Source organism: Narcine bancroftii, chromosome 6, assembly GCF_036971445.1.
Source record: "Narcine bancroftii isolate sNarBan1 chromosome 6, sNarBan1.hap1, whole genome shotgun sequence".
Taxonomy (NCBI): Eukaryota; Metazoa; Chordata; class Chondrichthyes; order Torpediniformes; family Narcinidae; genus Narcine; species Narcine bancroftii.
In genome coordinates this window covers 44,037,865-44,059,772 of record NC_091474.1, presented here as the reverse complement: position 1 = coordinate 44,059,772, position 21,908 = coordinate 44,037,865, and the positions used below count along the sequence as shown (strand labels likewise).

Genomic DNA, 21,908 nt, shown 5'->3' with positions numbered 1-21,908 from the left:
AGGAAGGGGAGGGAAGGGAAGGAGGCAAAGGGCAGGGGGTGAAGGCAAGGGGCGAAGGGAAGGAGATGGAGGTGGGTTGAAGGGAGGGCATGGGGGGTAGGGTGGAGAAGAGGGTGAGGGGTATACAGAAAACATCACCCGCAATCTAATGAAGTCAATGTTCCAAAACATTCATTAAACTGGACGGATCCCAGAGTTTGTTTTCTAATCATTCCAAACACAATGACCTCTGTTCATACAAGTGGGGACATTTATGAGGCAACTTGATCCCTGGCCAACAAAGTGGACTCTGAGGCTTTGGCTCAAAGCCAAAGCAGCAATGAAGGTTAGGACCTGCTGGTGTTTACCAGGGCCATTGCATATCAGATTTGTACCCAGTGACCTTAATATCGCAGATACCAGCATGAAATTACAACAATTTCCATCCCTCACCATCATGGAGTAATCTTCAAGTCAAGAGAGGTCACCAAACTGGAAGGGGGACTTAACTTGCATGGAGTGAGGGATAAAGGGTGAAAGGTGACTTACTAGAAGTGTGTAAGATAATGAGAGCCTTAGCCAGGGTGGACAGCTAGTGTAACAGCTCACCGGAGGCTTAATTGAACTGACTCGGGAGGTCCTGAGTGACGTCAATGCAATGACATCATTTGGAACGTGCGGGGTTTTAAAAAGCTGCGCATGACTGTTTGAGTTAACAACTTTTACTGAACTTCGACTCGACTACTTCTGATCATCTTCTCGACAGTTTCTACACTTTACCCTGGGGCAGCAACAGCAAATGCCAAAGGACATATTTTTAAGATGAGTGGACGAAAGTTATGGGGAGATGTCAGAGTGGTGGGTGCCTGGAATGCATTGCTGGGGGAGGCTTGTACAATAGGGAGATTCATAAAAAAACTCTTGCGTCGGGACAAGGCTGTAAGAAAAATGGAGGGTTATGGGTCGTCAACTTTATCGATCATACCACGCTGGCACAGTAGGACGAGATAGCACAGGTGTGAGGCTTAGATCGTGTTGTAAGTTTGCAGAGGTCAGCACAACATGGTGGGTCAAGGGGCCTTCACTGTGCTGTGATGTTCTGTGTTCGATGAAAACTGAAGGCTTGTAAGGAAACAGGAAGAGTAAGCGATTCAGAAGGGCAATGGTACTTCGAATATGCAATTGCTTTCCAAAGAGAAGAACAAAGACATTTCTGTTGCTGTTCGTAGAATATATTCTGCAGGAGGCAGGAGGTTGTGTGGTGATACACCACTAGTTTTGCTAACATTCAATGCAAGTTTGTTGTGACTCCAGTGAAATAGCTGATCTATCTCATTCCTGTATGCTTCCTTGTTGCCGTCTGTGATTCTGCTGACCACTGTGGTGTTATCTGCAAATCTGTAGATGGCATTTAAATTGTGCCTCAAGTGTTCATACTTTCATATTACATCTGTTTTATTGCATGACAGTGAAATAATCTTGAAACCACAGCCTGCTGTTCACTTCCAAACTCCACGGCTGTAAGAGCAGAAACAGATTCAACAGATCAGGATCGTGAACAAGTCATGGAGTTCGGTGTATTGAGGCAGTATCATAGAGCAAACGTTCATATTATAACCATCTTACAACAATACTATTAAAAAAATAGTGCACAAAAAATAAGGCAATGTCAGTAAGTGGGATCACTCCATGAAAAGGAAAACATCAGCAAGGCAGAAGAGATCCCTTTCACAAAAGCAGATCCCTTTCAAAGAGTGAGCACTGGGGAGATGGATGGGTGAGGTTGAATGACGTCTTGGTTACTCCATGAGGAAAGGTTTGTCTGGTCCTAATAAATGAGCAGGTGTGAATTAAACCTAGCCTTGTGTGTGGGACTGAATCACAGCCTTGGTGAACAACTAAATGTAAATCCTGATCCTGTCTAGTAAGTGAGGGTTAAGCTAGTCTCAGTTAGTAAATGAGTAGGGTTTTGGATCTAGTCCTGTTAGTTTGTGAGTGTTTACCTTGGCCATGGTTGTGTGTGACTTGTGTCTTAAATCTCCTACTGGCTAGTTTGTGAGGGTTAATCCTGGGCCCTGGTTAGTGAGTGAATGAAGGCGAATCCAGCCCTTGCTGGTGATCACGGGGTAAATCTGTTCTGCAGTTAGTGGGTGAGGGTTAATCCTGACCATAGCGATTAGTTTTATTGCGAAAAACACAGCAACACAAGCATGAGAATTGAGAACAGTCCAGCACAGACAGGCCTTCTGCTCATAATGTCTGCACCAAACATAGAATACTTACAGCACAATACAGGCCCTTCAGCTCACAAAGTTGTGCTGATCATGTGCCTAGCTTAGAAATTACTAGACTTTCCCATAGCCCTCTATTTTTCTAAGCTCCATGGACCTATCCAAAAGACACTTAAAGGACTCTAACTTATCTGCCTCCACTACCGTTGCCGGCATCATCCCGGTCCATGGACCCACCATTCTCTGCATAAAAAAAATTACCCTGACATCGCCTCTCTCCCTACTCCCCAGCACCTTAAACCCATGTCCAGTTGTGGCAACCATTTCAGCCCTGGTAAAAAGCCTCTATCTACACAATTAATGCCTCTCATCATCTCAATGATGCCCAAATGAAGATAAATCTCTTCTGCTTGGACCCTTCATTCCCTGATTCTTCATGTGTCCGTCTGGAAGCCTTGTAAACATGACTATTGCATCTACTTACACTGCTGCTGGCAGCCTGTTCCACTCTCTGTGTAAAGCTCTTGCCCTGCACACCTGCTTGAAACTTTCTTTCCTTGTCCACAACTTGTGTCCATGTTCTCTGATATTTGATTTTTAACTGAGATAAAGGTTCTGGTTTGACTACCCCATTTATGCTTCTCATTAAGTGGACCCTCAAACCCACTCCTCCACTCAATAAAGTCATGGGTGATTTGATCCTGGCCTAAGCTCCATTATCCTGTCTGTTTCCCAATCCCCTTCATTCCCCAAGATCAACAATATGACCTGATGAAGGATTTCAGCATGAAATATTGACCATCTATTTGCTTCCACAGATGCTGCCTGACCCATTAAATTCCATGGTTGATTAACTCTTGTCTTCCACCTGCTGAGTTTCTCCAGCATTTTTTATAAAGAATTCTAAAGACCTGAATGCTGAGAGAGGAAATTCCTCCTCATCTCCATCTTAAACGAGAGATAACTTCTTCTAAAAACACACTCCTTCATTCCACATTCCCTGACAAGGGAAATAACCTCCTCACCATCCTCCCTGTAAAGTCCTTGAAAACCTTCTGCTTTGATAAGATCATTTCACATCTTCCTAAACTACAGTGAAGTGGTATTCACAGGATTCACAGGAATCAACCTAGTTAACTTCTCAGAAGTTTACAGAAAGATACACAACCCACACTCCAGCTGCGGTCTCACCAACACCCAGGAGAGTTGATACTCCATTCCTTGTTCCATAAAGACCAATGTCCCAGTCCTCTGGCACATTACACATCCTACCTGCATCCAACTTTCTGCACCATGCAAAAGGTCACCCAGATCCCTCACTACCTCAATGTTCTCTCACCCAGATCCCTCACTACCTCATGTTCTCTCACCCAGATCCCTCACGACCTCAATGTTCTCTCTTCATTTAAACAACATTCTTCTTTTCCTCTCAAAATGGATACTTCCCACATCAGGATCCATCCCTCACTATTTTGCCTACTGATATAACCTTCCTGTATCCCTCTGCAAGGCACACACAAAGGCCAAGCAACTTACTGAACCTCTGCCAAAAATCAGAAAACACTGCAACAGGTTCAGAGAGTGTCCATGGAAAGAGAAACAGTGTTTTCCATCAAAAGCCCTTCGCCAGATGCTGCCCGCTTGCTGAATGCTTCCAGTGTTGTTTGCTTCCCTCCGACATACTGTTGAATTAGCTAGTACCTTTGAACTCTGGACACACAAAACTGCAAGGAATTGCCATTTTGTCAACAAGAAGAGGCATCGAGCCAGAGGAAGGAATCCTGGTACAACCAGAAAGCAAGCTTGCAATTTCCCTTGTGTTGAGCTGTGCAAGAGAGATGGGAATGATTCCATGTACTGACAATAACCACACCAGTAGTGTGAGTATACGACAGCTTTAATAAACTAATATGTACGCAAAGAGGTCTTGTCTCTCTGCAAGACGAACCTGGAAGGTTAGACTGTAGCTCTGGACTGCTTTATATACAAGGTCACTGGGCTGACCCCTGGTGACCTAGTGGTGTAAATTACATATCACCACATTCCAGGAACACTGTGCACTTGAATTTTCTTCATTTAGCAGTTCATGGAATGCCTGAACTGCATAGATTGGAAATTTAAATCAAAATAAACTTGTGAAATGGTATGAGAGTAACAACCTGAGTCTCAATGTGAATAAGACAAAGGATATGAATGAGGGCCAGGAATAACCACCCTCCACTACATATCAACTCTGTAGCAGAGAGAGTGGAGAGCACCAAGTTCCTTAGAGTTCATTTAACTAGTGACCTATTGTGAACACACAACTTCTTCTCACTTGTCAGGAAGGCGCAACAGTGACTGCACTTCCTGAGAAGACTGAAGCGCAAGGCTGCCAGCCACCATTAGGTCAACCTTCTACAGGATCTAGGACTATAAGAGTGGCAGAGAAGATCACTGGAGCTCCCTTCCCCCACTCTCCCATCCCATCAATGTGATATACTGGATCATTGTCTGAAGAGGGTGCGCAAAATCACTGAGGACCCCCTTCTGCCCAGCATACAGCATCTTACAGCTCCTCACGTCGAGTAAGAGATACAGGAGCATCAGGGCCAGTACCACCAAGCTGAGGAACAGCTTCTTCTTATGGGCAGTGAGAATGCTGAATGACCAGAGGAACTGCTCACACAACCCATCCAAGACTCTCATATTCATAAAACAATATTTATTCATTTATTTGTATATCTGAATACTTGTCCTGCATATGTACTGTTCGTCTGTATGTGTTATGTCTGGTTGTGGATCTGCCTGTTTTGCACCGAGGACCGGAGAACGCTGTTTTGTCAGGTTGTGCAATCAGATGACAATAAACTTCACTTGAAAAACAACAATGTTAGAAACACTCAGCGAGTCAGCTTGCATCTGTGGGGGAAGAAACAGTCAAAGCTTCAGGTTGGGGTCTGTTTGTCAGAACCAAAAAGGATACAAAGGAAGCCTGCAGGGGGTTTGGGAGGAGGGAGGATGTCCCAACAGAGGGAAAGCAGATTGGCTGTGGAGAGAAGCTGGTAGCTAGGGTCCCTGCTCAGGGATGTAAAACATGGACTGTCGATATATGCAGGCTTCAATCTGTCAATAGAGACCATGTCAGTTTTCCCATTTCTGCGAATCACAAAAGTCTTTGGGGGGCATTGCAAGACTTCAAAAGGCCCCTTGTAAACGAGCTGAAGTGGTTTGCAAACAGCTTCATGTCGAAGGAACACATGTATACAGCATTGTAAATCATCCAGCACATACACTGCAGGTGACGCATGTCACATCCAGTAGGTGGAGGTTCGAGCAATCTCTAGCTTCCCTGAAGACGGTGAACATAACTTGCTGGATTGTGGAGCGCTGTCCTTGGAGTCGGATTCACAAACTCGCTCGGAAAAGTAATTGTGGTGCCATATACCATCTCTGCCACTGAACATCTATAATCCACTATTCCAGCAGTACACACACCAAGGAGAACCATGGGCAAATAGACATATCACCACCTGCTGTTAACACTGCTTTCAATTGGTGGAGGAAACACTCAATGAGGCTGTTGAGGGGAGTCACGTGATGGAGTAGTGGCCGGTCAGGGAATCCCGGCCCTCTCCCAAAAAGTTTAAAAAAAACACACAAAGCACAAAGGTACAAGATTAAAATTTACAATAAAGTAAAAATAAAGGTGAGAAGAAAATAGCAGCGAAGAGAGAAAAGTCGAAAACAACGGGAAGAAAAGAGGAAGAAAGAACGTCGGAAGAAGGAGAAGGCCTTACCTGTCCGAAGAGGCCCACGGCGGAGAGAGAAGCCCGCTCCCTCAGGTCAGTGGAAGTCTCGGGCTCGAGACTACAAAAATGGCTCACAGAGCCGAGTAAAAATGCGCAACCGCGCATGAAAAAAAAACACACTGACGGGAGGGGGGAACAGCTGCAGAGTCGATCTCCACAGCTGAGAGAGACACCTGCAACACAGCAGCAGGTGCAGAACACAGACAATAACGACAACAAGAAAGAAGAGGGTAAAAAGAAAACAAGGAAACAACAGATGGTCAATCCAGAGGAAGAAGAAGAAGAACAGAAAGAAGTGGAAGAAGAAGAGAAAGGCAAGACAATGGATGTATCTTTTTTTAAAGAATATATGGAATCAGTGAAAGAATGGCAATTACAAGAATTTAATGAGATAAAAAGAAGAATTAAGAATGCAGAAGAAAAAATGAATAATATAGAAATGGTCATGTCAGAGATAGGAAAAAGAGTGGAAAATATGGAAGAACAAAAAATAATTGTAGAAATGGAAGTAGAGGACTTAAAAGAGAAATTAGAAGAATCTAATAAAAAAGTGAAAGAGACACATGAGCTGTTAGCTCAGAAGATAGATATAATAGAAAACTATAATAGAAGAAATAATATAAAGATAGTGGGCCTTAAAGAAGATGAAGAAGGCAAAAATATGAAAGAATATATAAAAGAATGGATCCCCAGGGTCCTAGGAAAACCAGAATTACAGGAAGAAATGGAAATAGAAAGGGCACACAGAACATTAGCCCCTAAACCACAACCACAACAAAAACCAAGATCCATTCTAGTAAAATTCCTAAGATATACAACAAGAGAAAATATATTGGAGAAGGCAATGAAAAAAATAAGAGAAGACAAAAAACCACTGGAATACAAGGGTCAAAAAAATTTTTTCTATCCAGATATAAGTTTTGAACTCCTGAAGAAGAGAAAGGAGTTCAATGCAGTAAAAACGATCCTATGGAAAAAAGGTTATAAATTTATGTTAAAATACCCAGTGGTACTTAAAATAGTTATTCTCGGCAGCAAAACAAACTATTCTCGGATGCGGAAGAAGCACGTAAATTTGCAGAACAACTACAAAAGAGACAGAGAGATGAAGAGATGTAACAAGAACAAAAATGACAACAAACTATATGTATGTGTGTATGTAGGTATATATATATGTGTGTATGTGTGCATGTATATATATGTGTATATATAAAAAATAGAGTATAGGTAATAACTAAGAAGGGAAAGAAAGGGAAGAAAGGAAGTAAGGAGGGAATTAAGAGAGTGACCTTTGTTATATATGAAGATTAAAATCTTTTCTGGGGGGCTGGGTGGGGAAGAAATACAGTCAATGCGAAATCAGTTGACGCTTGCGAGCGGATTTGCAAATCCAAATGAAGAGGGGAGATGTGGTTGCCCGACAAGGGTCAAAGGGCAACTCAGAAAGGGGAGAGACTATTGGGGTTAAAGGAATTTTAGATATGAGAATAGTGGAAATATTTTATGTTTTAGAAATGTTGTCTTATAATGTGTTCAAAAAAAGAAAGCAGAAATGGATAAGAAGGAAAGGTGGTGATGAGGAAACGGAAAGGAAAGATAAACAAAGTATGAAATGACTATGTTGAACTATATGACTTTAAATATTAATGCAATACATAACCAATTCAAAAGGAAGAAACTGTTAAATTTACTGAAAAAAATAAAAAATTGATAGAGCATTCGTACAAGAAATACATTTAACTGAAATGGAGAATAAGAAATTAAAGAGAGATTGGATAGGACATGTAACAGCAGCATCATATAATTCAAAAGCCAGAGGAGTAGCTATATTAATCAATAAAAATGTACCAATCAAAATAGAAGAGGAAATAATAGATCCAGCAGGGAGATATGTAATGATAAAATGTCAGATATATTCAGAATTTTGGAATTTACTCAATGTATATTCACCTAATGAAGAAGATCAAAAATTTATGCAAGGTATATTTTTGAAGATAGCAGATACGCAAGGGAACATACTAATAGGAGGGGATTTTAACCTTAATTTGGTCTCAAACATGGATAAAACTGGGAAAAAAACTAACAGAAAGAACAAAGTAACCAAATTAAAAATTAAATCGATGCAAGAAATGCAACTTTTGGATATATGGAGGAAACAACACCCAAAGGAAAAGAAATATTCATACTATTCGGGTAGACATAAAACATACTCAAGGATAGACCTATTCCTGTTATCAGCCCATATTCAAGGGAGAGTTAGGAAAACAGAATATAAAGCTAGACTATTATCGGACCACTCACCCCTATTACTGGCAATAGAGCTAGAGGACATCCCACCAAGAATGTATAGATGGAGATTAAACTCCATGCTACTTAAAAGACAGGATTTTAGAGAATTCATTGAGCGACAAATTAAAATGTACTTTGAAATAAATGCGGAATCAGTGAAAGATAAGTTTATACTATGGGACGCAATGAAAGCATTCATCAGAGGGCAAATAATAAGTTATGTAACTAAGATGAAGAAGGACTACAATCGGGAAACAGAACAGTTGGAAAGGGAAATAACAAATATAGAAAAAGAATTAGCAATAAAGGAAGATACAACTAAAAGAAGAGAATTGGCAGATAAAAAAAAATATGAAACACTACAAACATATAAGGTGGAGAAGAACATAATGAAAACAAAACAGAAATATTATGAGCTAGGAGAAAAAACGCACAAAATTCTAGCGTGGCAGCTTAAAACAGAACAAACTAAAAGAATGGTATTGGCATTAAGGAAAAAGGACAAACAAATTACATATAATCCAACGGAGATCAATGAAAACTTCATCAAACTTCATCAAACTGAAAACGAAGGGAAAGAAGACAAAATAGATGAATTTCTAACTAAAATTGAACTACCGAAATTACAAACAGAGGAGCAAAATAAATTAATAAAACCATTTGAAATAGAAGAATTACAGGAGATATTAAAAAAACTACCGAACAATAAAACATCAGGAGAGGATGGATTCCCAATAGAATTCTATAAAACATTTAAAGACTTATTAATTCCTCCCCTTCTGGAAGTAGTCAACCAGATTGATAAAACACAAAGCATACCAGATTGATGCAAAACAGCAATAATTACAGTAATACCAAAGACAGGGAAAGATCCACTTGCACTAGCGTCATATAGACCAATATCTTTACTTAACACAGATTATAAGATGATAGCTAAACTATTAGCAAACAGATTAGCCGACTATGTACCAAAAATAGTAAATCTAGACCAAACTGGATTTATTAAAAAAAGACGAACAACAAACAATATCTGTAAATTTATTAACTTAATTCATGCAGTAGAAGGGAATAAAACGCCAACAGTAGCAGTTGCTTTAGACGCAGAGAAGGCCTTTGACAGAGTAGAATGGAATTATTTATTCAAAGTACTACAAAAATTCAGCCTACCAGAGAAATATATTAATTGGATTAAAGCATTATATAAGGGGCCATTGGCGAAAGTGACAGTAAATGGATATATATCAAAACAATTTAACTTAAGCAGATCAACAAGGCAGGGATGTCCACTATCTCCCTCACTGTTCGCGTTAGCTATAGAACCACTAGCAGAACTGATAAGAACAGAAAATAAAATAAAATGGATAAAAATAAAAGAGAAGGAATATAAAATCAGTCTATTTGCAGATGACGTTATAATATACTTAACAGAACCAGAAATATCAATAAAAGAATTACATAGGAAATTGAAGGAATATGGAGAAGTATCGGGGTACTTCTCCAACGCAAATAAAAGTGAAGCAATGCCAATGAATAATGCGGATTTCACAAAGTTTAAGAAAGAATCGCCATTTAGATGGCAAACACAAGCAATGCGATATCTAGGTATACAACTAAATAAAAACCTCGGCCATCTATATAAACTCAATTACTATCCATTAATGAAAAAATTACAAGACAACTTAGAGCATTGGAAAGACTTACCACTAACACTGATAGGAAGGATAAACTGTATTAAAATGAACATTTTCCCAAGGATACAATACCTATTTCAGTCATTATCAATACACCTAACAGAGAAATTCTTCAAGGAGTTAAAGAAAATAATAAGGAAATTCTTATGGAAAGGGGGGAAACCGAGGATAGCACTAGATAAATTAACAGAATGGTACAAGCAAGGAGGCTTACAACTACCAAACTTTAAAAATTATTATAGAGCCGCACAATTAAGATACCTATCAGATTTTTATCAAACAAGGGAAAAACCAGATTGGACTAGATTAGAACTAGATAAAATAGGTGAGAAGATACCTCAACATATACTATATAAATGGGATGAAAAATTGGTGCAACGTAGGAATTCACTGGTATTGTATCATCTGCTCAACATTTGGAAGAAGATTCATGTAGAAAGGAATAAAACAAATTACCAACTACCAAAACTAATATTGACGCAAAATCAGCTAATCCCTTTCACAATAGATAACCTTTCCTTTAGAGAATGGGAGAGAAAAGGGATCAAAAGAATAGAAAATTGTTTTTCGGGAAAAAAATTATTATTCTTTGAACAAACGAAGGATAAATATAATATAACTCACAATACAATGTTTGCATACTACCAACTGAAAACCTACTTGAAGGACAAATTGGGAAACAGTCTGAGGTTACCAGAAGGAAGCAATTTTGAATATGTGATTACAGACACAATGATAATTAAAAAGTTTGTAACAAACATGTACATCAAACTGCAAGAAAAGGAGAACGAGGAAACAAACGGTAAACCTAAACAAAAATGGGAACAAGATCTAAACATAAAGATAAAGAATGAAACATGGGAGAAGTTATGCTCCAGAACTATGAGAAATACAATAAACACGAGGTTACGTATGATACAATATAACTGAATACACAGGCTATACATTACACCTCAAAAGTTAAATAAATGGGACCCAACAGTATCTGACAGATGTTTTCGCTGTAAAAAGGAAATGGGAACAACAATTCATGCAATTTGGACATGTGAGAAAGTGGAAAAAGTTTGGGAAGATCTAAACCAGATATTAAATAAAATCACAAAAAGCAATAGACCAAAAAACCTAGAGATCTTCCTCCTAAGTAATATAAGAAACAAAGAATTTGGACTCAATTTGGATGGAGCACAAAAAAGATTTGTTATGATAGCCCTAGCTATAGCAAAAAAATGTATTATGTCAACCTGGAAATTAGAAGACAACTTGAGAATACAACAATGGTACATAGAAATGAATAAATGTATTCCATTAGAAAAAATAACATATAATTTAAGAAATAACATTACAATATTCAAACAAATATGGGAGCCATACATGAAACACAATAGAGAAATCCTACCGTGGACTTCCACCACCTAAAATGACAGAAGGAGAAGAGAACGAAAAGAACTGACTCAGTAAAATTTCTTGTTTATTTTTATTAAGTGACAACATTGTTTAATGGGTTTAATGTATCTTATAGATTGAACTTTAAATAAATGGGGAAGGGAGTGAGGGAGGGAGGGAAGGGAGGGGGGAAAAAGGGGAGAAAACGACACTGTATATATTTAAGAAGAAAAATGTCTGTATGTATCTTGGTCAATATGGTTTATAGTGTGAAATATAAAAAAATTTTTAAAAAAAAGAACAGGACAGAAGAACTCTAAGATATGGATATAACTCTTTGGTATTTGACACATTTTGGTAAGAAGTTCCAGTGACCTGAGGATTGTAAGAGTGAGTTGTTGGAGATCTGCATCTATAGAGGCAATGCCACACACAATGATTGCACTGGATCTCCTTGTCAGAAACATGCTGAACCTGTGTAGATACACAGAGAGCCTTGGATAGACCACAAGTGGAGTGGTTTGAACAGCTTTGTTCTCCACATTATGATGTCACAAAGTGCTGCAGAATGTGCAGTAACACTTTGCAAGTCATAGATTGCTCCAAGATTATGTCCATCACATGTAGTTGTTTGCAACAAGCCGCCAGAGTGAGTGGCAGAGATGGCTACATTCACAGTTTCATGGACATTTGGACAGGTACCTGGACAAGGAAAGTGCCGAGGAATCTGGGACAACAGCTAGAAATGGGACCAGATCAGATTGACAATTTTGAAACATGCGCTGAGAGGCCAGAACTTGGTTTGATTTCTCAAAGCATATTCATTTACAGCCATCAACTGTAAGGATTCTTCTGCGCTGTGAGCTGTGGTCAGTAGCGTGCTAATGCCCTGCACTGTGAGCTGTGGTCAGTAGAGTGCCAGTGCAGTGCACTGTGAGCTGTGGTCAGTATAGTGCCAGTGTCCTGTACACTGTGGTCACATCAGTGTCTGTGCCCTGCACTCTGTCTACACTCTGTGGTCAAACTCACTGAAATGCTAAGTGGCGGATGGCCAGTCTTATCAGTGTCCATTAGGAGACAAAGATATATTGCCAAAATTTTGGGCCTAACATCTATTGTGGTGTAATGCTTTGAGAGTTGGTCATGGCCAGAATTATCATGTACCGAAACAGAGGTCTGGAGCCACTGCCATTCACCCATCGACACTATCGTTCCACAGTAGATGCAATGTCGCTGGAACTCCACTCAGCTCTGGGTCACCTAAAAAAGGGCAATTCATACATACTTCTGCTCTTCATAGACTACAGCTCCACCTTCAACCTCAGTGTTGGTCAACAAGCTCCCAACCCTGGACCTTTGTACACCCCTCTTCAACTGGATCCTTGAGTTCCTTATTGGAAGACCACAGTCAGTACAAATAGGAAGCATATGCGCACCTTAAGGATGTGTGCTTAGCCCACTGCTCTACTCACTCTACACTCATGACTGTGTGGCCAGGCACATTTCCAATTCTATCTACAAATGTGCCAATGACACCATGGTTGTCAGCAGAATTACAAATGGCAATGAGGAAGCGTACAAGAGGGAGACAGATCAGCTTGTTGAGTTGTGTCACACTAACAAACTTGCACTCAATGTTAGCAAAACCAAGGAGATGTTTGTGGACTTCAGGAGGAAGTCAGGAGAACATGATCCAGCCCTCATTGAGGGCTCAGTAGTGGAGAGGGTCAAAAATGTCAAATTCCTGGGCGTAAACATTGTTGAGGACAGTCCTGGAGCCTCCACGTCAAAGAAATAATGAAGAAAGCTTGCCAGCGTCTATATGAGGGGATGGAGGAGATTTAGTATGTCACCAAAAACTCTTGAAAATTTTGACAGGTGTTCCATGGCAAGCATTCTGGCTGGTTCCATCACTGTCTAGTACAGAAGTGCCAATGCTCAGGACAAGAAAAATCTCCAGACGGTTGTTAACTCGGCCTGCAAAATCACAGGCACCAGACTTCACTCCATCAAGGACATCTACTTTACAATTAATAATTCATTTTTTGATATTTGGTATAACTGTGGAATAAAAAGGATAAAGTGTGGTGCTTGCAGGAGCTGAAGGAAATCACTGCTGCCACACCGAAGGTCGTTAATGACTGTTTTTATTCAAATTCAGCGCGCCCCTTTAAGGGCAGCATGAACTCAGTCACCTGGTACATTGTGATGTCATAATCGCTGCCTAGGGTGGGCACTGGAAGGGATGCTGGAGTCAGAGAGAAACCTCTGATGACACCATTTCCCCATGGCTGCCCCGTCACGTGGCGATACAAACGGGGCCGGATTGCCATGAGGATGTGCGCCACCACACAACCCACCACCCCCCAGAACCGGCTACGCGTCCTGTCACTTTGGCAGCCGGCACTTGGGCACGACCGTTTGCACCGGCTGTGATAAGTCCAAATGAGCAGCCTTCAAGTGGTCCACAGTAAACAGTTCTTCCCTGCCCCCGACATCTAAAGTAAAAGTCCCACCCGACCGCCAGAGAACCTTGTACGGCCCTTCGTTCGGGCGCTGCAGCGGAGCCCTCTGTGGTCCTCTCCAGATGAACACAAATTGTGCCACGTCCAGATCTTTCAGTCAATGGGATGGTCGGGTGCCATGATACGATGGGGGCAGCGGGGTTAGGTTGCCCAGTCGTTTACGGAGGTCCATGAGCAGCTCACCTTCATTGTGCGTCGTCTCAACCTCCAGGCCAAAGAGTTCACTTGGCAGGGGGAGTAGTACACAGTAAATCATTTCTGCTGACAAGGCTTGCAGGTTCTCCTTGGTGGTGTTACCCCTAAAAGCCTTGCCAGGTGCAACCATAGTGTGGAGGTAAATTGGGCGCCTCTGTCAGTCGTGATTTCCACCAGCACGCCGAAACAAGCGATCCACTGGCTGACCAGGGCTCTCGCACATGTCTCCGCTGACGCTTCCGGCCACCTGGTTGCTCTTTCCACTATGGTAAACTGGTACCACGACTCCCTGGACACCAGCAAGGGGCCCACGACATCCACGTGAATTTGCTGGAACCTCTGCGTTGCCGAGTTGAAATGTTGAACAGGGGCTTGCCTGTGCCTGTGGACTTTAGACGTCTGGCACCTGATGCAGTTGCAGTTTAGCGCTGCCACCTCCTTCTTGAGGCCATGCCAGACGAATTGCTGTGCCACCATATGCACGGTAGTTTTTACTGAGGGGTGGGCGAGATCGTGGATAGAGCTGACGACCCTTGCCCTCCGCTCCTGTGGAACTACCGGGCGCAGTGAGCCGGTGGAGGTGTCACAGAGCAGCGGCTGGGCAGAGTCAGGAAGCTGGATATCCTCAAGCTGGAGACCTGAGATGGCAGTCCGGAGAGCTTGAGTTTCAGCATCGTGCTGCTGGGCCTGCGCTAGTTGCATGTAATCGAGGCCAGGAGCTAGCATGCTGATGGCCAGGCGGGAGAGCGCATCCGCGACCACATTGTCCTTGCCTGCCCTGTGCTGGATGTCTGTCGTGAATTTGGACACATAGGACAGGTGGCACTGTTGCCTGACCGACCACGAGTCCTTGGCCATAGCCAGTGCTTGGGTGAGGGGCTTGTGATCAGTAAAAACGGTGAAAGTTCTGCCCTCCAAGAAGTATCGGAAGTGGCGGATGACCAGGTACAGCGCCAGGAGTTCGCGGTCGAAAGCACTGTATTTAAGTTCCGGTGGCCGCAACTGCTTACTGATAAAGGCCAGCCTAGCCACTGTTCCAGTACTCTCCTGACCGCCATGGTGGAAGCATCGACTGAGAGCGCCATTTGTGCTTCTGGGAGCTGGTGCACCAACAAAGTCACCCCTGCGAGGGCCTGTTTCATTGCAGTGAAGGCCTCGTCTGCCTCCTCTGACCGGGCCAGGGTCTTCTCTTTCGTCGTGATCAGCGCAAAAAGAGGGCACATGATGTGGATGGCGTTGGGGATGAATCTTTGGTAAAAATTTACCATTCCCACGAATTCCTGCATGCCCTTGAGTGACGATAGTTTGGGAAAACGCTGGATGGCTGCCACTTTCTCCGGTGCCGGAGCTGCCCCAGACAATGAGATGGTGTGCCCAGGAACTGCAATGTCTGTTTCCCAAACTGGCATTTGGCCTTGTGACCGTGAGACAGAATTCTGCCAGCTGGGTGAACAGGGTACAGAGATAGGCCTTGTGGCTGCAGTTGGCTACCAGGATGTCAACTAGGTAGATAAAGACAAAGTCCAAATCCCTACCCACTGCATCCATGAGGCGCTGGAACGACTGGGCCATGTTCTTCAACCCGAACGGCATCTGGATGAATTCAAATAAGCTGAAAGAGGTGATAATGGCGGTCTTTCCAATGTCATCGGGGTGAACTGGGATCTGGTGGTATCCGCGCACCAGATTGACTTTTGAAAAGAACCGCGTGCCGTGGAGGTTGGTCGCGAAGTCCTGGATATGGGGAACCGGGTACCTCTCTGGAGTTATGGCATCGTTTAGCTGCCTATAGTCTCCGCAGGGCCTCCAACCCCCTGATGACTTTGAGACCATGTGCAGTGGCACCGCCCAAGCACTATCCGACCGCCGAACTATGCCCAGCTCCTGGAGCCTGGAGAATTCCTCCTTTGCCTGTTTTAGCTTCTCTGGTGGCAGCCTCCTACCTCTAGCATGCAGTGGGAGGCCTTGCATGGAGATGTGATGGAAAACTCCATGGCAGGGGTGAAGACATCAAAGTGTGGCTCCAGGATGGCAGGGAACTCACTGAGGATCTCGGCAAAATCGTCTGTGGCGGTGGCTACCGTGGCGATTTTGGGTCTCTCATTGTCTGCTGTGCCCAGGTGCTCTGAGCGAAAGGTGCTGGCGTTGAGCAGCCTCCTGCCCCTCATGGCAACCAGCAGACAGTGAGCCCTTAGGAAATCAGCCCCTAACAGTGCGGTGCCCACCGAGGCTAGGACAAACTTCCAAGTGAACCTTTCATCCCAGATCTGTATCTGTGCCCTATGGGTGCCATAGGTCTTGATTGCGGAACCATTGGCAGCCCGCAGGGATGGACCAGGGGTCCGGGTGCGAGTTTCCAGCGCTTTAGGGGGGAGGGTGCTCAGCTCGGCCCCTGTGTCCACCAGGAACCGGCAGCCAATGGACTTGTCAGTGATGTAAAGGAGGCTGTTCACATGGCTAACCGTCGCAGCCATCAACGGCGGTTGGCCTGGCTATTTCCTTGGAAGTCGCAGGGCTGGCAGCACTTACGGGCTTTCACTCCCCAATGCTGGTGATAAAAGCATCATGTTGACTGGGATTCCTCCGGCTTGTGCTTGGGGGTATCCTGCAGACAGCAGGACCCCAGCTTGGAGACTTGGTTAAGGGGTGCCTTGTTCTCCTGTTTTGCATGCCAGAGGGCATCTGCCCAGGGTGCGGCCTTGCAGGGGTCAGAAAAGTCCTCTTCGGACAGATGGAGCCGTATATCTTCTGGCATCTGTTCAAGGAATATCTGGCAGAAGAGGAAACACAGTTCACGATCCTCCACCAGGGCCAGCATTTCGTCCATGAGGGCTGAGATCCCCTAACCCATCCAGGTGTAAGAGCCTGGAAGCACACTGCTGGGATGTGAGGCCAAACTTCCCCAGGAGTAGATTTTTGAGGGCGGTATACTTGCCCACTGCTGGTGGTCGGTGAATGATGTCGTCCACCCTCGCTGTCATGTCCTGGTCCAGCGTGGTAAAATTTTGTGGTGTCGGCTAAGATGCTGCGGAGGTGGAATTGTGCCTCCGCCTCCGCCTGCCCGAACCACGTCCGTGGGTGATGGGGCCAGAAAAGGGGAAGTTTGAGGGCTACTGCGTTCACCTCGGCTGCATCCATCGTGGGTCCAGATAGCCGTCTGGGCCCGTTGGGGTCACCACTGTGGTGCTTGCAGGAGCTGAAGGAAATCACTGCTGCCACACCGAAGGTCATTTTTATTCAAATTCAGCGCGCCCCTATAAGGGCAGCATGAGCTCAGTCACCTGGTGCATTGTGACATCATAATCACTGCCCAGGGTGGGCGCTGGAAGGGATGCTGGAGTCAGAGAGAAACCTCTGATGACGCCATTTCCCCATGGCTGCCCCGCCACGTGGTGATACAAGCAAGGCCGGTTCGCCATGAGGATGTGCGCTGCCACAAAAGGATTGGTTTATGGGGTTTTTTTACTTTTGACCTAATAATACTTAAATCATACTTAAAAAGAAAGTTAGGATGAATTTTAGATTAACTGAACTGTCAATTTGAATATTTAAAAAGATTTATTACTAATATGTATATAAAACTGCAATAGACTATGCAGAAAATAATCTAAATTACAATGTGAAAGAGATTTAAATATACAAATTCAAGAAGTATGGTCAAAACTATGTTATGAAAGTGTAACCAACACAATTATTGTCAGATATAAAATGGTACAATTTAATTTTTTACATCAATTATATTATACTTCACATAAATTACAGACTTATTTCAAATTGCTCTGATCAATGTTTTAGATGTAATAAAGAGGTAGCTACCTTTTTACATGCAGTATGGCAATGTGAAAAAGTAGAAAAATCTTGGGAAGATATTAGTATTTTACTGGGACAAATTATGAAGATTCCAAAAGACCCAAAAATATTTTTGTAGCGGATATTCATGATTTGAAGTTAGATATTTATTCAGAGGAAGTTTTTAATTGTAGCAATAGCAGTAGCAAAGAAATGTATGGCTGTAACGTGGAAACTAGACAATAATGTGGGGTTGAATAGATAGCAAATGGAATTACAAAACTGTATATCATTAGAGAAAATAATGCATTATTTACGGAATCAACCAGAAAATTTTTATAAGATTTGGAAGACTTGTATGGATTTTATTGCTAAGAGTTAATCTATGGCAGGGGTTCCCAACCTTTTTGTTCCCATGTACCCCTAAAAATTAAGGATTAAAAAAACAGAACATTGTGCAATCTGACTGCAGATTACAACACCATGTATTGTTCAGTAGTGGTTATTCTCTCAGACCCAATGTACCCCCTGAAAAGTGGAAATGGACCACTGAGGGTACATGTACCCCAGGTTGGGAACCCCTGATCTATGGTGCTCCCACTCCAACTCACCCTAGTTAATTTAAGGTCTAAGATTATGTTTGTAAATTTGAAATTGAATTAGTCAGTGAAGGATATATGATTAATTCAGACAGGCTTTTCCTTCTTTTTCACTCTTTTGGGGAGGGAGGGAGGAGGGTAGGGGAGAGAAAATATAAAATTATGTATTCTTTTTGCATTTTTTTTATTCTGCACGATTATGGATAAGTACTGTATTTGTTATTGATGCAAATAAAAAATAAAATCTTCAAAAAAAAGGACATCTACAAGAGGCAATGTTTTAAGAAATCTGCCTCTATCCTCAAGGACCCCCACCACCCAGACCATGCCCCCTTCACTCTGCTACCATCAGGAAAAAGGTACAGGAGTCTAAAGATGAGCACTGAACGGCACAAGGTCAGCTTCTTCCCCGCTGCCATCAGATTCCTGAATGATCAATGAACCGAAGACATTGCCTTACTTTAACTTACTGTGCACTATTTTTATTCGTTGTTGTAAGGTGGTTTACATGAATGTTTGCTCCGTGATGTTGCTGCAAAACAACGAATTTCATGACTCGTTCATGACAATAAATTCTGATTCTGATTTTAACTTACTGTGAAATACAAAAACTTGCAGATGCAAATGGTCAGTCAGTATTTTGAATCAGGTCCTCTTGCCAAGAGTAAAGTAGGAAGAGAAGATACCAGTAATATCAAAGGGTGAAAGTTAGGGAAGGGCAAGAGGTGGCAGGCTATTGGATAGACAGAAAATGTGGAGATACAGGTCACAGATGAAATCACTGAGAGTGGGTCCTCATCCATTGCCAGGGTGAAGCCAAGTATAATCTTGAGGACCATCTGGTCATCCTAGAAACCCTTAAACCCAATGGCATGAAGATCGATTTTTCTAATTTTATGTTACACCTATTGCTATCTTGTTCTACTGTTTCCATCTCTTCTTCGAGTACTCTAGTTTCACTTTTCTGTCTAACTTTCCCTCCTCCCCAGTGGATCTCTCCCTCCACCCGTCTCTCCACATCTCCTACCTTCTGTCCAATTACCAATCACATCTTAACCTTTCCCACCTCTGGATATTGCTTGTATCTCCCCTTCCCGTTTTAGTCTCAATGAAATGTCCCAACCTGAAAGTTGACTGACCCATTTCTGCCAATGGATGCTGCCTAAACCACTGAATTGTGTGCTCTGATTGACGAAGCCTTGCTCATGAGATGGCAGTATTGTAATTAGATCCCATAGTAATTTCAGTGGCTCAAACTGGCCAACTCTTCAAGCTAGAAAGGACAGAGAGAAATAGCAAGATTGCAGCTCCATTTAAAAATGGTCAAATATAATTTGGGTAAATACAGGTAATCTTAAAGTTCAAACTGCAACAAAAAATAGGCCGGACAGACAGCAAAGAAAGCAGATCCAATAATGAATGCTGTGTTTTTCATCGAATGGAAAAGCAGATCTCACACACAAAACCCTCAAAGTGAACACAACTTTTCCCTCCCTCTTAATTACTGATAACGACTGCTCTTTCAGTAACAGACAACCCCTTTTATTTTTAAAGGATTTGGACATTTTGCCTGAGCTCAGCCATGCAGGGAGCATACAAGTCAAAATGCCGCTTAGTTGACAAAGTTTCAACATCTGAATAGCCTATGTGTGCTGTTTTTCAGATCAGTCTCTGGATCTTCATATGTTATGAGTTGAAGTAGTCAGAAAAACTTTATAACAAGGCATATGTTTATCTACACTGAGTACACAAGGTGCTCTCCTATATTTATCTTGATGAGAACAAACATAAGAGGGGTAATGCTGTGCCATTCACAATCTGACACCTTGGTTATCCTGTTGCCTACAATTGTCCTAATTTCAAATCCAGTCCTAGCTTGAACATAACCACTCTCATTAGATAAAATGGACCAGCCAAATTATTTGGGCTAAAGGCTGACAAGTCCTCTTGACTAGACTTCCAGTATCTTGGGTCCCAAAGGAAATAGCAACAGAGGTAACAGATCATTTGGGTGTAATTTACTAAAACTCTCTGGATTTTTGAAAGGCCACAAAAGATTGGAAAAGCCACATTCAAGAAATGAGAGAAGGAGAAAGCAGAGAAATACAGGCCATTTATCCTAATAATAGTCATTGGGAAAATGTTGGATTCCATTATTAAGAACATAGAATATAGTACAACAGAGTACATCTTTCAGACCACGATGTTGTGCCGACCTATGGAAACCTACGCCACAGCAATCTAATTTTTAGCTTCCTCACACACATAACTCTCCAATTTTCTTACATCCCTGTGTCTATTAGTCTTTTAAATGTTGCTATTGTACCAGCTTTCACCACCACCCCCTTATATATTTTTAAAATTATATAATTTCATTCTAGAGAAGGGTCATCTGGTTGATTTCTGAGATGAAGAGGCTGACAAATGAAGAGAGGTTCAGTAGGTTAGGTTAGTATTTTATAAGAATGAAGTGATCTGATGGAAACATCCATGAGTCTAAGGGGAAATTATAGGATAGATGCTGAGAAGATGATTTCCATAGCAGGGATATCGAGAATTAGGACCATAGATTTGAACAAGGGTTCTCTCATTTAAGATGGAGATGAGTAGTAACTTGTTCTCTCAGAGAGTTGTGAGTCTTTAGAATTCTCCACCCCAAGATCTCTGGAGCAGAGTCATTGAATATATTCAACATTGAACTAGAAGGAAATTATTGGGTATGAGGAGAATTATGGCAGGAACTGCATCATCTAATTGGTCTGCTACTTTATATGCAGTATAAAAATGCACAGTGGATACCATAACTTCCTGATCCCTACCTGAGACACAAATCTGTAGAGGTCACAAGCTGGAGGAAAATGTAGAATGAACAAAAAGCCACAAATGTCCCTTTAAGTTTGATGGGACAACTTCTCAGTCACCTTGTGGCAATTGTGTGTTGTCACAGTAACTACTCTGATGTCAAAATAGGATATGCATGACATCATATGCCATGTAACAGTTTTCTTTGTATCAAATTCTTTGGCTTGGCTTCGCGGACGAAGATTTATGGAGGGGGTAAAAAGTCCACGTCAGCTGCAGGCTCGTTTGTGGCTGACAAGTCCGATGCGGGACAGGCAGACACGATTGCAGCGGTTGCAGGGGAAAATTGGTTGGTTGGGGTTGGGTGTTGGGTTTTTCCTCCTTTGCCTTTTGTCAGTGAGGTGGGCTCTGCGGTCTTCTTCAAAGGAGGTTGCTGCCCGCCAAACTGTGAGGCGCCAAGATGCACGGTTTGAGGCGTTATCAGCCCACTGGCGGTGGTCAATGTGGCAGGCACCAAGAGATTTCTTTAGGCAGTCCTTGTACCTTTTCTTTGGTGCACCTCTGTCACGGTGGCCAGTGGAGAGCTCGCCATATAACACGATCTTGGGATCAAATACCACAGCAACAAATGTAC

The 21,908-nt window shown here is 42.5% G+C and overlaps 1 protein-coding gene across 4 annotated transcripts in view; it reads right to left on the bottom strand.

Annotated features, from left to right (window-relative positions):
• The window catches only part of LOC138736041 (transcriptional repressor CTCF-like), a 332,424-nt gene extending 311,029 nt beyond the window's left edge, over window positions 1-21,395 (bottom strand). For 3 of the 4 annotated variants that reach the window (XM_069884865.1, XM_069884863.1, XM_069884867.1), the window contains exon 1: window positions 21,292-21,395. The gene's annotated coding sequence lies outside the window, so the exon portion shown is untranslated. Of the gene's footprint in view, window positions 1-18,942; window positions 19,005-21,291 lie in introns of all 4 variants that reach the window. The other variant, XM_069884866.1, reaches the window with a different exon arrangement.
• Window positions 21,396-21,908: the final 513 nt, after the last annotated feature.